The following is a 12,142-nucleotide window of genomic DNA, read 5'->3' as shown; positions in this document are numbered from 1 at the left end:
GAATAGCCACTCCAGCTTGCTTCTTGGAGCTGTTGCTTGGAAGTTTTTTTCCCACCCTTTTACTCTGAGATAGTGTCTGTCTTTGTCTCTGAGACGAGTTTCCTGTATGCAGCAAAAGGCTGGATTTTGTTTATGTATCCAGTCTGATAGCCTATGTCTCTTTATTTGGGAGTTGAGTCATTTATGTTAATATATATCAAGGAATAGCTGTTTCTGTTTTCTGCCATTATTGCTTTTGTGGGTTGAGTTGTGTCTGTGTCTTTTTCTTCTTTTAGTTTTCTTGTTTAGGATTTTTCTTTTTTTTACTAGGCTGTATTTTCCCTCATTGTATTGGGTTTTTCACCTATAATTCATTGCAGTGCTGAGTTTTTGTTCAGATATTGTGTAAATTTTGATTTGTCTTGAAATATCTTCATCTCTCCATAGATGGTGATTGATAGTTTTGCTGGTTTAGCAGCTTGGGATGTCACTTGTCCTCTCTTAGTGTCTGCATGATGACTGTCCAGGCTCTTCAGCTCTCATAGTCTCCATTGATTCTGATGGATATGCTTTATATGTTACACGACCTATTTCCCTTACTGCTTTTAGTATTCTTTCTTTGCTTTGTGTCCTTGGCATTTTGACATTCTGTGTCAGGAGAAATTTCTTTTCTGGTCCAATCTATTTGGAGTTCTGTAGGCTTCTTTTAATCTTTTGGTCATCTCATCCATAAGGGTAGGGAAGTTTTCTTCTATGTTTTTTTGAAGATATATACTGTGCCTCTTAGTTGATATTCTTCACCCTCTTCTATTACTATTATTCTTATGTTTGCTCTTCTCATAATGTCTTGGATCTCCTGGACATTTTCGGTTAGGAGCTTTTTGACTTTTGCATCTTCTCTGACTGTTTTGACTATCTTTTCAATGTTATCCTTGTCCCCAGAGATTCTCTATTCTATGTCTTGTAATGTTCTTTCTATTTTCTTCTAGTTCTTTGATTTCTTTGAGTGTTTTTCTTGTTTACTCTTTAAAAGCTTCTATTTCTTTATGCTTTTCCTCCTGTTCCTGTTTATTATCTCAATCATCATCTTGAGGTATGATTTCCAGTCTGAATCTTCTTTTCCAGGAGTGTTTGTCATTCTCCTGTTTTCTTTGATGGTAGAGCTGGGTTCTGGTGTTGCCAGTTTGTTTTGGTTTCTCTGGGGTAATTTCTTTTGCTTTCCTCTTTCCATTTTGGTGTCTGTGATTATTCATGGTCTTGCTGTCAGTCATTGGTTTCTGTCTCTCCTCTGTAACTGGCCTGTGTCCCTGGATCTTCAGTGTTCCAGCTGTCAGATGGCCTGAGTGATTGTTCTGCAATCAAGGGCCCTCCGGGTAGAAACCAAGTCTTTTTAGCAGAGTTTCTGCTCCCATGGACCAATTGGGGGGGGTGCTTTTGGGCAATCCACCAGACCTCTCTGCACCCTGGCTACTATCATCACAGTCTCACCAGACCTGTGTCCCTGGATCCCATCTCTTCCTCTTCTTTCCAATTTGTATCTCCTTGATTTTCTTTTACTGTTTAATTGCTCTGGTCAGGATATCCAGTTCTATGTTGATTAGGCAGGGGTAGATTGGGCAGCCTTTTGTAGTCCCTGATTTTAGTGGTATTGCTTCAAGTTTTTCACCATTAAGTTTGATGTTGGCTATATTTTTTTCATCTATATTGCTTTTATTATGTTTAATATGGATTCCTGCCTTTTCTGAGACTTTTAACATGAAGGAGTGTTTAATTTTGTAAAATGACAATATGTTTTTTTTTACTTTGAGTTTGTTTATATTGTAGATTACGTTGATAATTTTTTGTATATTAATCATCCCTGCATCCCAGGGGTGAAGCCTACTTGACCATGGTGAGTGACTATTTTGATGTGTTCTTAGATTCAGTTTGCAAGTATTTTGTTGTGTATTTTTGCATCATTTCTCCTAAGGGGGTTGGTATGAAATTTTCTTTTTTTGTAGGGTCTTTGTGTGGTTAGGAATGAGAGTTATTGTGGCTCAAAGAACAAATTTGGTATTGTTCATTCTGACTCTATTTTGTGGAATAGTTTGGAGTTTATTGGTATTAGTTTGTCAATAAATGTCTGATAGAATTCTGCCCTGAATCCATCTGGTGCTGGTCTTTTTTTGGTTGGTATGCTTTTGATGATTGCTACTATTTCTTAAAGTTTTATGGGATTATTTAGATGGTTTATCTGGTCGTGATTTAACTTTGGTATCTGGTATCTGTCTAGGAATTTATCCATTTCCTCCAGTCTTTCCAGTTTTGTTTAGTATAGTCTTTGGTAGTTGGATCTGATGATGTCTTGAATTTTTTAAGTTTTAATTCACTTTTCTTACTGATTATCTTAACTTGGATACTCTCCCTTTGCCCTTTAGTTAGTTTGGCTAAGGGTTTATTGATCTTGTTAATTTTCTCAAAGAACCAGCTCTTGGTTTAGTTAATATTTTAAATGGTGTTTTGGTTTTTATTTGGTCTATTTCTGCCATAAGTTTGATTATTTCTTGCTGTCTACTTCATTTGGGTATATGTGCTTTCTTTTGTTCTTGAGCTTTCAATTGTGCTGTCACATTGCTAGTGTATGATCTCCCCAGTTTCTCTTTGGAAGCACTGAGAGTATGAATTTTCCTTTTAGTACTGCTTTCTTTGCAACCCATAGATTTGGGTACGTTGTATTTTCATTTTCATTGAATTCTAGAAAATCCCTAATTTCTTTTTTTATTTCTTCTTTGACCCTGCTATCTTTTTATATGCAGTGGGTAGTTTCCATGTGTATATGGGATATTTGTTGTTTTTCTTGTTATTAAAGACCAGCCTATGACCATGGTGATCTGAAAGGATGCATGGGAGTTTTTTAATCTTCTTATATCTATTGAGGCTCATTCTGTGTCCAATAAATGGTCAATTTTTGAGAAGGTGCTGTGAGGTGCTGAGAATAAGGTATATTCTTATGTTTTAGGACGATATGTTCTCTAGATTAATTCAAGTTGGTTCATAGTCTCTGCTAGTTTTACAGTGTCCTTGTTCAGTTTTGGTTTCCATGATCTGTCCATTGGTGTGAGTGGGGTATTAAAATCTTCCACTATTATTGAGTGTGGTGAAAGGTATTTTTTGAGCTTAGTAGGGTTTCTTTTATGAATATGGTTGCTTTTGCATTTGGAGCATAAATGTTAAGGATTTTGAGTTTCTCCTGACATATTTCCCCTGTAATGAGTAAAAAGTGTATTCCTTATCTTTTTTGATAACTTTTGGTTGGAAATTTACTTACTTTATGCAATATTAGAATAGCCACTCCAGCTTGTTTCTTGAGGACATTTGCCTGAAAGTTTTTTTCCCCAACCTTTTCCTCTGAGATAGTGTCTGTCTTTGTCTCTGAGTTGAGTTTCCTGTATGCAACAAAGTGCTGGGGTTTCTTTATGTATCCAGTCTGAAAGCCTATATTTTTTTATTAGGGAGGTGAATCCATTTATGTTAATAAATATCAAGTAATAGTGGTTGCTCTTTCCTGCTATTACTGCTTTTGTATGTTGAATTGTGCCTGTGTCTCTTTGTCCTTTTGATTTTCTTTCTGAGGAGTTTTCTTGTTTTTACTAGGATGTATTTCCCCACATTGTATCTGGTTTTCCACCTGTAATTCGTTGTAGTGCTGGGTTTGTGGTCAAATATTTTGTAAATTTTGTTTTGTCTTGGAAAATCTTCATCTCTACATCTATGGTGATTGAGAATTTTGGTAGATATAGCAGCTTGGGCTGGCGCTTGTGCTTTATTTGTGTCTGCATGATGGCTGTCCAGGCTCTTCTAGCTTTCATAGTCTCTGTTGAGAAATCAGGTGTGATTCTGATTGGTCTGCCTTTATATGTTATATGACCTTTTTCCCTTACTGCTTTTAGTACTCTTTCTTTGCTTTGGGCACTTGGAATTTTGACAATTATGTTTCAGGAGGAATTTCTTTTCTGGTCCAAACTATTTGGAGTTCTGAAGACTTCTTTTATGCTCGTGGTCATCTCATTCTTAAGGGTAGGGAAGTTTTCTTCTACAATTGTGTTGAAGATATTTACTGTGCCTCTTAGTTGATATTCTTCTCTCCCTTCTATTCCTGTTATCCTTAGGTTTGGTCTTCTCATTATGTGCTGTATCTCCTGGACATTTTGGGCTAGCAGCCTTTTGGTTTTTGCATGTTCTCTGACTGTTTTGTCTAGGTTTTCAATGTTGTCTTAGGCCCCCAAGGTTTTTTCTTCCATCTCTTGTAGTCTATTGGAAATGCTTACATCTGTGATTCCTCATTTCTTTTTTAGGATTTCTACTTCTAGGGTTGTCTCTTTTAGTGTTTTCTTTATTGTGTCTATTTACATTTTTAATTCCTTCTTCCATTTCGTCATCACTTTGGTTCTGTTTTCTTCTAGTTCTTTGAGTTCTTTGAGTGTTTTTCTTGTTTCTTCTTTAAACACTTCTAATTCTTTATACTTTTACTCCTGTTCTTGTTTAAGGATCTCTATCATCATCTTGAGGTAGGATTTCTTGTCTTATTTTCTTTTTCTGGAGTGTTTGGCATTCTGCTTTTTGCTGTGATGGGAGAGTTGTGTTCTAGTGTTGTCAGCCTGCTTGGTTTCCCTCTGGTATGCTCTTTCGCTTTCCTCTTGTCATCTCTTTTTCAGTGATTTGTTTTCATCTTTCCCTTGTACTTGGTCTGTGTCCCTGAATCTCCACTCTTCCTGGTGGTGGATGGTCCGAGCCCTGTTCTGCTCCCCAGAGCTGCCAACTGGGAACAGCGCGCCCAATGTTGGGTTCCTGGTCCCTGGATCAGGCATGGCAGGGGTGCACATTCTGTTCATGCTCGGCAGAGATCTCTCTATCCCCTGGCTAGTCGGACCTCCTTCTCACCATGCCTGTATCTCTGGGTCTTCGCTGGTCCTGGTGGCTAATGTTCTAAGTCCTATTCTGTGCCCCAAAGCCGCTGGCTGGAAACAGTGGGCCCAATGCTGGGTTCCTTGTCCCTGGATCAGGCAGTGTGGCGGTGTGCTTTCCGTGCCTTCTGGGCCGAGATCTCTCTTCCACCTGGCTAGTTGGAACCCCATTACACCAGGCCTGTATATCTGGGTCTCTGATGGTCTAGAATAAATGTTTGATCTTTGGCAACAAAGAGTATACTTTGAATTCTTACTTTTCCAAGATGGTTCTCCACATAAAATATGCATTATCTTTTATCTTAATGTTCTAAGTATGTATGCTATAAAAGTTTGCATACACAATTTTAGCTTCTATTTTGTGTCTAATAGAATTTGCCATGCATTTTTGTTTGGTGTAATCTAATAATGTGTTATATCATGGTGCTAATTTTTTAAGTAAGTATTGAATTTGGGGATTATTCCTATTTGACCATAGTTTTTAACTTTTAAAGTATTTTATATTGTACTGCTTACATATATTTTTTTATTCTTTCATAAAATTATTACATACTTTTATATTTTATGGTTGGAAGTATCAGTTCAACAATTATGCATAAATGATTTACTAGGGAAGCACAACTTATATTACAGTGAGATTTAATGCTACTACAATCATTATGGCAGTTTTTCAAAGAAGAAACTACTGGCCATAATCTACTGGGATACATATAAATCTAATATTGAAATAAATATCAATTATTACCAGAATTGTGGAGAACAATTTCAGAGGAAATCTAGAAACTTTATTTTTATCATAGTATACATGTACCTTACCTTCTAGATTCTATTCCAAAAAAATTAGCATATGTACAGAACATTTGTAGGTTCATGTGTCTTTCTTACTTTGGCTTTCACGATAATTGAGATAATCAACCCAGAACTTCTTATCTGTCCAACCAAAGATTGGACAGATAAGAAATGTGGTGTGCACATGCAATGATAGGTTACTTTCTAAAAATAAGAGAAACTCTAATTGTTAATGGACTAAGAAGGAATGGTTTATGTAACTCAATGGTAAAAAATTATTAGAGACATGACTTCGCTTGGCAGAAAATAAAAAAAAAAAAAAAAATCAGAGTCACATACCTTATATGGCTGTTTGCTATACAGAGACTACAAGTAATTTTTATGGATGAATTTGTATATCCAAAAATCAAACTTAGCACACATTTTCTTCATATTAATATGATAGGAGAAAATAGATAATGAATCAAATGTTTCATTTAGGTGTTTTTCAGGCATAAACCTACAAATACATAAGTACTTATAAGTAGATAATCACATAAATGGAAGAGTCAGTTTAGTAAGAATTTAAGGTGACATTGAAATTATGTATAACCCATAAATTTCTTCTTTAGAGAATACAAATTAATGGAATTCATTGCTTACTGTAATCCTTCCTCATTTAAATCTGACCTATTATTTATTCTATTGAAATTGTTTCTTAGAAATTATATTTTTGCTAATTTTTTCCAGTTAGATCAGTTCTACAAGTCAGAGCTTTATTTATAATTCTCTGCATCTCCCATTAAAAATGGCCATATTTTGAACATGTAATGAGAAATCAACAGATATTTGCTAATTTTTTCCTTCAATTCTGTCTTATTACATTGGTAGCTGATGTTTATCAAGTTCCCAAGATAAAATCTCTTTAAGGAAAAGGGAAAGAATATCACAAAATCTGGACCATCATTTCTGAAATGATAAATTTGTTTTTCTCTATACTGTACATTCTAGGGTCTTTATTACAAACACAATAAAACTTTAAAAAGTTGTGTAAGGTTTAATACAAAGTAACATTGTAAATTAATAATTATTTCATGTAAAAACGATACACAAATTCAATTTGACTCAGTGAATTTCTATGCAGTTTTAACTGCTATTTGAAATGGAAGCTATGTAATTTCTTCTTAAATTTTACAATTTCAATATCAAATATTCTACTATACTACTTGTAAAAACATACACAAGTACAACTGTAGATTCATTGTCATTAATTGTGTTGGTAAATATTTAATTATGTTTCTGCATCAAATTATTTATAGGCAAACCATATTGAACAATCGGAATTTTCACTTGAAAATCTGACATGCACTATCAATGACCTCTTCGGTGCAGGGACAGAGACAACAAGCACAACACTGAGATATGCTCTCCTGCTCCTTCTGAAAAACCCTCAAGTGACAGGTGAGGGCACAGGATGTGGACCAAAGTGGTCATGTATGATGCTTAAAAGATGATATCAGTGTCCTAAATATTGTTATTCTTGGAGCAGTGTCTGTTCTTCATCTTCTGTGCTATTGATTGTAATGAACTGCATCACACATAAATGGATTTTGGTTACAGGATAAGTAATCAAATCCTAATCAATGTCTGTGTTCCCTGGGAGAAATACTTTGGACAACATATATTGCCTTGTGGATACATATTCTTTCTTTTTATTTTTACTTCTTTTATTTTTAATGCTGTAGTTCTTTTTCCCGCCCAGTCCACTCTCCGACTATTCCATATTCCATACTCCCTTTCTTCCCCCATTCCTTTCTTCATAAGGATGTCTCTACTTCACCCTCACCCTATCAGATTGTTAAAATCCCAGGAGCCTTTGATCTTATGACATTAAGTGCATCTTCTCTGACTGAACCTAGACCTGTTAGTCCTCAGCTGCATAAGTAATGGGGCCTTCTTGTCAGCTAGTGTATGTTACTTGATTGGATATCCAGTGTCTTAGAGATCTCAGGGGTCCAGAATAAATTGAGAATTCTGATCTTTCTTCAAAGTTTTTTTTTTTTTTCTTCAGCTTCTTCACGATTTCCCTAAATTGAACTATAGGGTTTAGCAGCTTTTCTGTTTATTAGTTGGGTGCAAATATCTGTATTTGTCTCTTTCAGCTGTTTGTTGGGTGTTTCAGAGGGCAGCCGTAACAGGTCCATTTTTTTTGTGAGTGCTCCATAGCCTCAGTCATAGGCCTTGAGCCTCACCTTGATCTGGATACCTCTTTGGGCCTTTCGGTGGACTTTTTATTCATCAGGCCTTTCTCCATTTCCATCCCCGCAGTTCCTTCAGACAGGAACAATTATGGGTCAGAGTTTTGACATTTGAATAACAACCCCATTCCTCACTTGATATCCTGTCTTTCTCCTGGAGGTGGGCTGTACAAGTTCTTTCTTCTCAGTGTATGGCATTTTGTCTAGGGTCCTCTCTTTTGAATTTTGATACTCTCTATGTTCCCAGTTCTCTGGTACATTCTGGAGGGTCCTCTCAACCTCCTTACTCCTGAATTCTCATTTTTCCATTGCTTTTCCTGGTCTACAGATCTAAAATTCTTTTTTCCCACTCAATTCAAGAACATGTTTTATTAGTATCCTTTGCCCTTTTCCCTCACTTCTCCCTCTACCCCTCTTCCCTTGTGGTTTCTTTCTTCTCCCTCTCAGTTTATACTGAGGCCCTTCATCTCATTGACCTTTTTTTTTTTTTTTTTAGTTATTTTCTTTCTTTTTCTAGAATGTAGTTTCCCTCCTTGTGTTGTGTTTTCTATTTATTATTCTTTGTAGGGCTGGATTTGTGATCAGATGTTGTAATTTTTTTTTGTCTTGGAATATATTGGTCTCTTTATCTATGGTGTTTGAGAGTTGTGCCAGGTATAGTAAACTGTGCTGATATTCTTTTTCCCTTATGGTCTCTATGATGTCTATTCAGGATCTTCTAGCTTTCATAGTCTCTTTTGAGAAGTTGGGTATAATTCTGATTGGTCTGCCTTTATATGTTAAATGACCTTTTTTTCTTACTGCTTTTACTATTCTTTCTTTGTTTTGACTACTTGGCGTTCTGACTATTATGTGTTGGGAGAAATTTCTTTTCTGGTTCATTATATTTTGAGTTCTGTAGGCTTCCTTTATGCTCATGGTAATCTCATTCTTAAGGGTAGGGAAGTTTTCTTCTACAATTTTGTTGAAGATATTTACTGTGCCTCTCAGTTGATATTCTTCTTTCTCTTCTATTCCTATTATCTTTAGGTTTGGTCTTCTCATTGTGTCCTGGATCTCCTGGACATTTTGGGTCAGGGGATTTTTCATTCTTGCACCATCTCTAAATGTCTAGTCTATGTTTTAAATGTTGTCTTCGGCCCCTAAGATTCTCTCTTTTATCTCTTTTATTCTTTTGGAGATGCTTGCATCTGTGACTATTTATTTGTTTTTAAGGTTTTCCATTTTCAGGGTTGTTTCTTCTTGTGTTTTATTTATTATTTCTATTTCCATTTTTAATGTTTTAATCTCTTTGCTTTTGTTTTTCTGCAGAAATCTGCTTCTGAGTGTTTGGCTTTTAATGGGTAACCTGTGAGTTCTGGTAATAATGACTGAGCTCTGTCTTTGTGGGCTCTGGTGTGGGAGCTCCTGTGAGGCTTTTCTGGTAGCTCAGGCCTATTCCCACAGGTCCTGTGTATTACTGGCAGGGACCTGGCTCTTTCTATATGCCAAAATGTTCCCTTTTCCTGATAGTGCCAGTACTTTCAGCTCTCTGTAAACTCCTGGTGTGCTCTGCATGGGCCTATATGCCAGGCTCTCCAGTGGTCCAGGTGTATGAGGGTCTGTACATTTGAACTTCATGCACTGCCTTTTCAGAGCAGATCCCAGCTCCCACTGACAAGGTCCTGTGCCTTACTGTGGTCTTGTGTGTCTAGTCTCTGAGCCCAGGTTTTTTGGGTGAATCCCATGTCCCAGTGCCAGAGGTCTGTCCCCACCCTCTGTGGCAAGGGGACATTTTCTGCATGCTCTGCTTAACTCTCTCTGATCTTTGGTTATTTACTATGTAGTATCACCAGGCCTATGTCCCTAGATCTCTTCTTTTCCAGATGGCAAAGGGTTCAAGCGTTTGGTATGTTCCCATGTCTTTCCATGTAGAAACCAAGTTCCTATGCAAGAGGTCCAGCACAATGTGGGCCGCAGCGGCAAGTTTTCTGCATTCTCTGCCTAGCCCTCTCTGATCCTTGATTACTCAAAGTGTAGTATCACTAGTCCTGTGTCCCTGGACCTCTGCTGTTTCAGTTGGCCTGTACTCCATTTCATAATAGGATTATTTGAGTCTCTGGAGTCTACCTTCTTTACTTTTTGTACATATTGGATATTAGACTTCTTTCAGATGTGGAATTGGTAATGATCTTTTCTCAATCTATTGGTTGTAATTTTATTTTAACAGTGTCCATAGCGTTATAGAAACAATGAAATCTCATTAAGTTCCATTTATCAATTATTGATTTTAGAGCACAAGCCATTGGTGTTGTGTTCAAAAAAATATTCCTGTGCCTATGTGTTTAAAAGTTTTCCCTACTTACTCTTTTAATAGTTTTAGTTTACCTGGTTTTATGTGGAGACTTAATGTGATTTTAGAAGAATGTATTATTTGGATACAAATTTAGTGTCTGAGATCACTTTGAGCTTTTTGAAATAAGATGGATGATAAATGTTTAGAGTTACATATAAGTTTCATATTAGAAATATATTCTCCATATTTTTTTGTAATTTTTTTGTGTAATGACATTAATCTGTTTTTTAATGTTTTTAATCATAATTTTCTCTTGAATATTTTTAACATGTGGGTATGATGTTTTATTTTTTTATAAAAGAAATCATTCTGTGAGAGTATGAAAAGGAATTAAGAAAAGATATGCCACTAAAGCTTGCCCTTGCTTCCAGGATTCTCTTTGTGTGTGAATGTTTGATCTCTCTAACCACTATAGACCCTGTAGATATCTTGATCCACATACATCAGTTGCTAACAACACTGACCTCTCATCAACTGCCTCTCTCAGTTTACACTCTGGTGTCAAAGTTATTGTTTGACAAGGTAGAGTCAACAACATAGAGGGACAGAGACAGACAGACAACACAGACATACAGACAGACACATACACATACACAGAGAGAGAGAGGGAGGGAGAGAGAGAAAGATCTAGAATAACTAGGTTGTTCTTTTATCTGATGCATACTCATGGGGAACCTTGAGAAGGCATGTGCTGACATAGCAGTTGCTAGGTTTTTGAGTGCAAGGCGATGGATTGGTTTCTTAAAACACACTAAGAAAATGAGTTTTTCTTTTTTTCTTCACCAAGAGATTTTAAAAAATCATTTATTTTATAAACTTTTTCTATGAGCTAAACTCTGCAATACTTATAAAGTTATCTGCAGCACTGAAAGGTACCAGATATAGAGAACACATGGCAAAAGAAATATGCACTAGTTATCACAAGAACCTAGGGATAAACCTAGAGTTGTTCTATCCTAGGGACAGCCTGAAGAGAAACTTGTCTTCTAGAGAATTTATATAGTTGTACCAGATTTTGGTAGACAACCTTGCATGGTAGACTAGAGATAAAACAATTGCAGTTTAGTGTTGTAGCATACTTTGAACAGTTCACTTAAACTGTGCATATTTTTTCATTGACATAAATATAAGACTTGTGTCAGAACCCAAAATGTTGACTTGAGGCAACAGTCAATGGACCTTTGTTTTTTCCAAGCATTTTTTTTTAATTGGTGGAGGGGGGGGTATTAATTTATTTTTGCAAGGCTAGTATCCACAATTTTGGTGGTTTATTTTTTTTTTTCACTCATTAGTTAAATCTGCCTTTTATACCACCTAACATATTTTGCTTGCTTAATGTGAAACAATGAAGATGTTTCAAACAAGTGGATGAATTTGGCTTATTAAGTCTGAACCCATATTTTAACACTAACACTAGTTACAGCTCTAATAAATGTATTGACAAGAAAATAATATAAATAGTTCTGTATGAAAAATTGAAATCACACACAAATTTAAATAGGAAAAAAGATGAGATATTGGCCTCCAAAACCTTTACTTACTATATATGTATTATCTACATCTATCTATCTATCTATTTATCTATCATCTATCTATCCATCTATCTATCTATCTATCTATCTATCTATCTATCTATCTATCTATCTATCTTTTTATATCTCTCTATCTATCTATCTATCTATCTATCTATCTATCTATCTATCTATCTATCTATCTATCTATCTCTATACCATCTATCTATACCTATGTGTGTGTGTGTGTGTGTGTGTGTGTGTGTGTGTGTGTGTGTGTGTGTTGGTCGCGTGTTTATGTGTAATCCCAGTGTCTCATGCATGAGAAGCATGTACTCTAACACTGAA

General features: G+C 35.9%; 1 pseudogene across 1 annotated transcript in view; it reads left to right on the top strand.

Moving 5' to 3' along the window:
• The window catches only part of LOC308417021 (cytochrome P450 2C29-like), a 144,877-nt pseudogene that overhangs the window by 112,776 nt on the left and 19,959 nt on the right, over window positions 1-12,142 (top strand). Inside the window, exon 13 of the transcript in view lies at window positions 7,010-7,151. The product of the transcript in view is annotated as a cytochrome P450 2C29-like (transcript). The remainder of the gene's footprint in view (window positions 1-7,009; window positions 7,152-12,142) is intronic.

The sequence above is a fragment of the Micromys minutus genome, assembly GCF_963924665.1.
Source record: "Micromys minutus genome assembly, chromosome: 2".
Lineage (NCBI taxonomy): Eukaryota > Metazoa > Chordata > Mammalia > Rodentia > Muridae > Micromys > Micromys minutus.
Note: the sequence above shows the minus strand (reverse complement) of the source record. Positions and strands in the feature narration are given on the sequence as shown.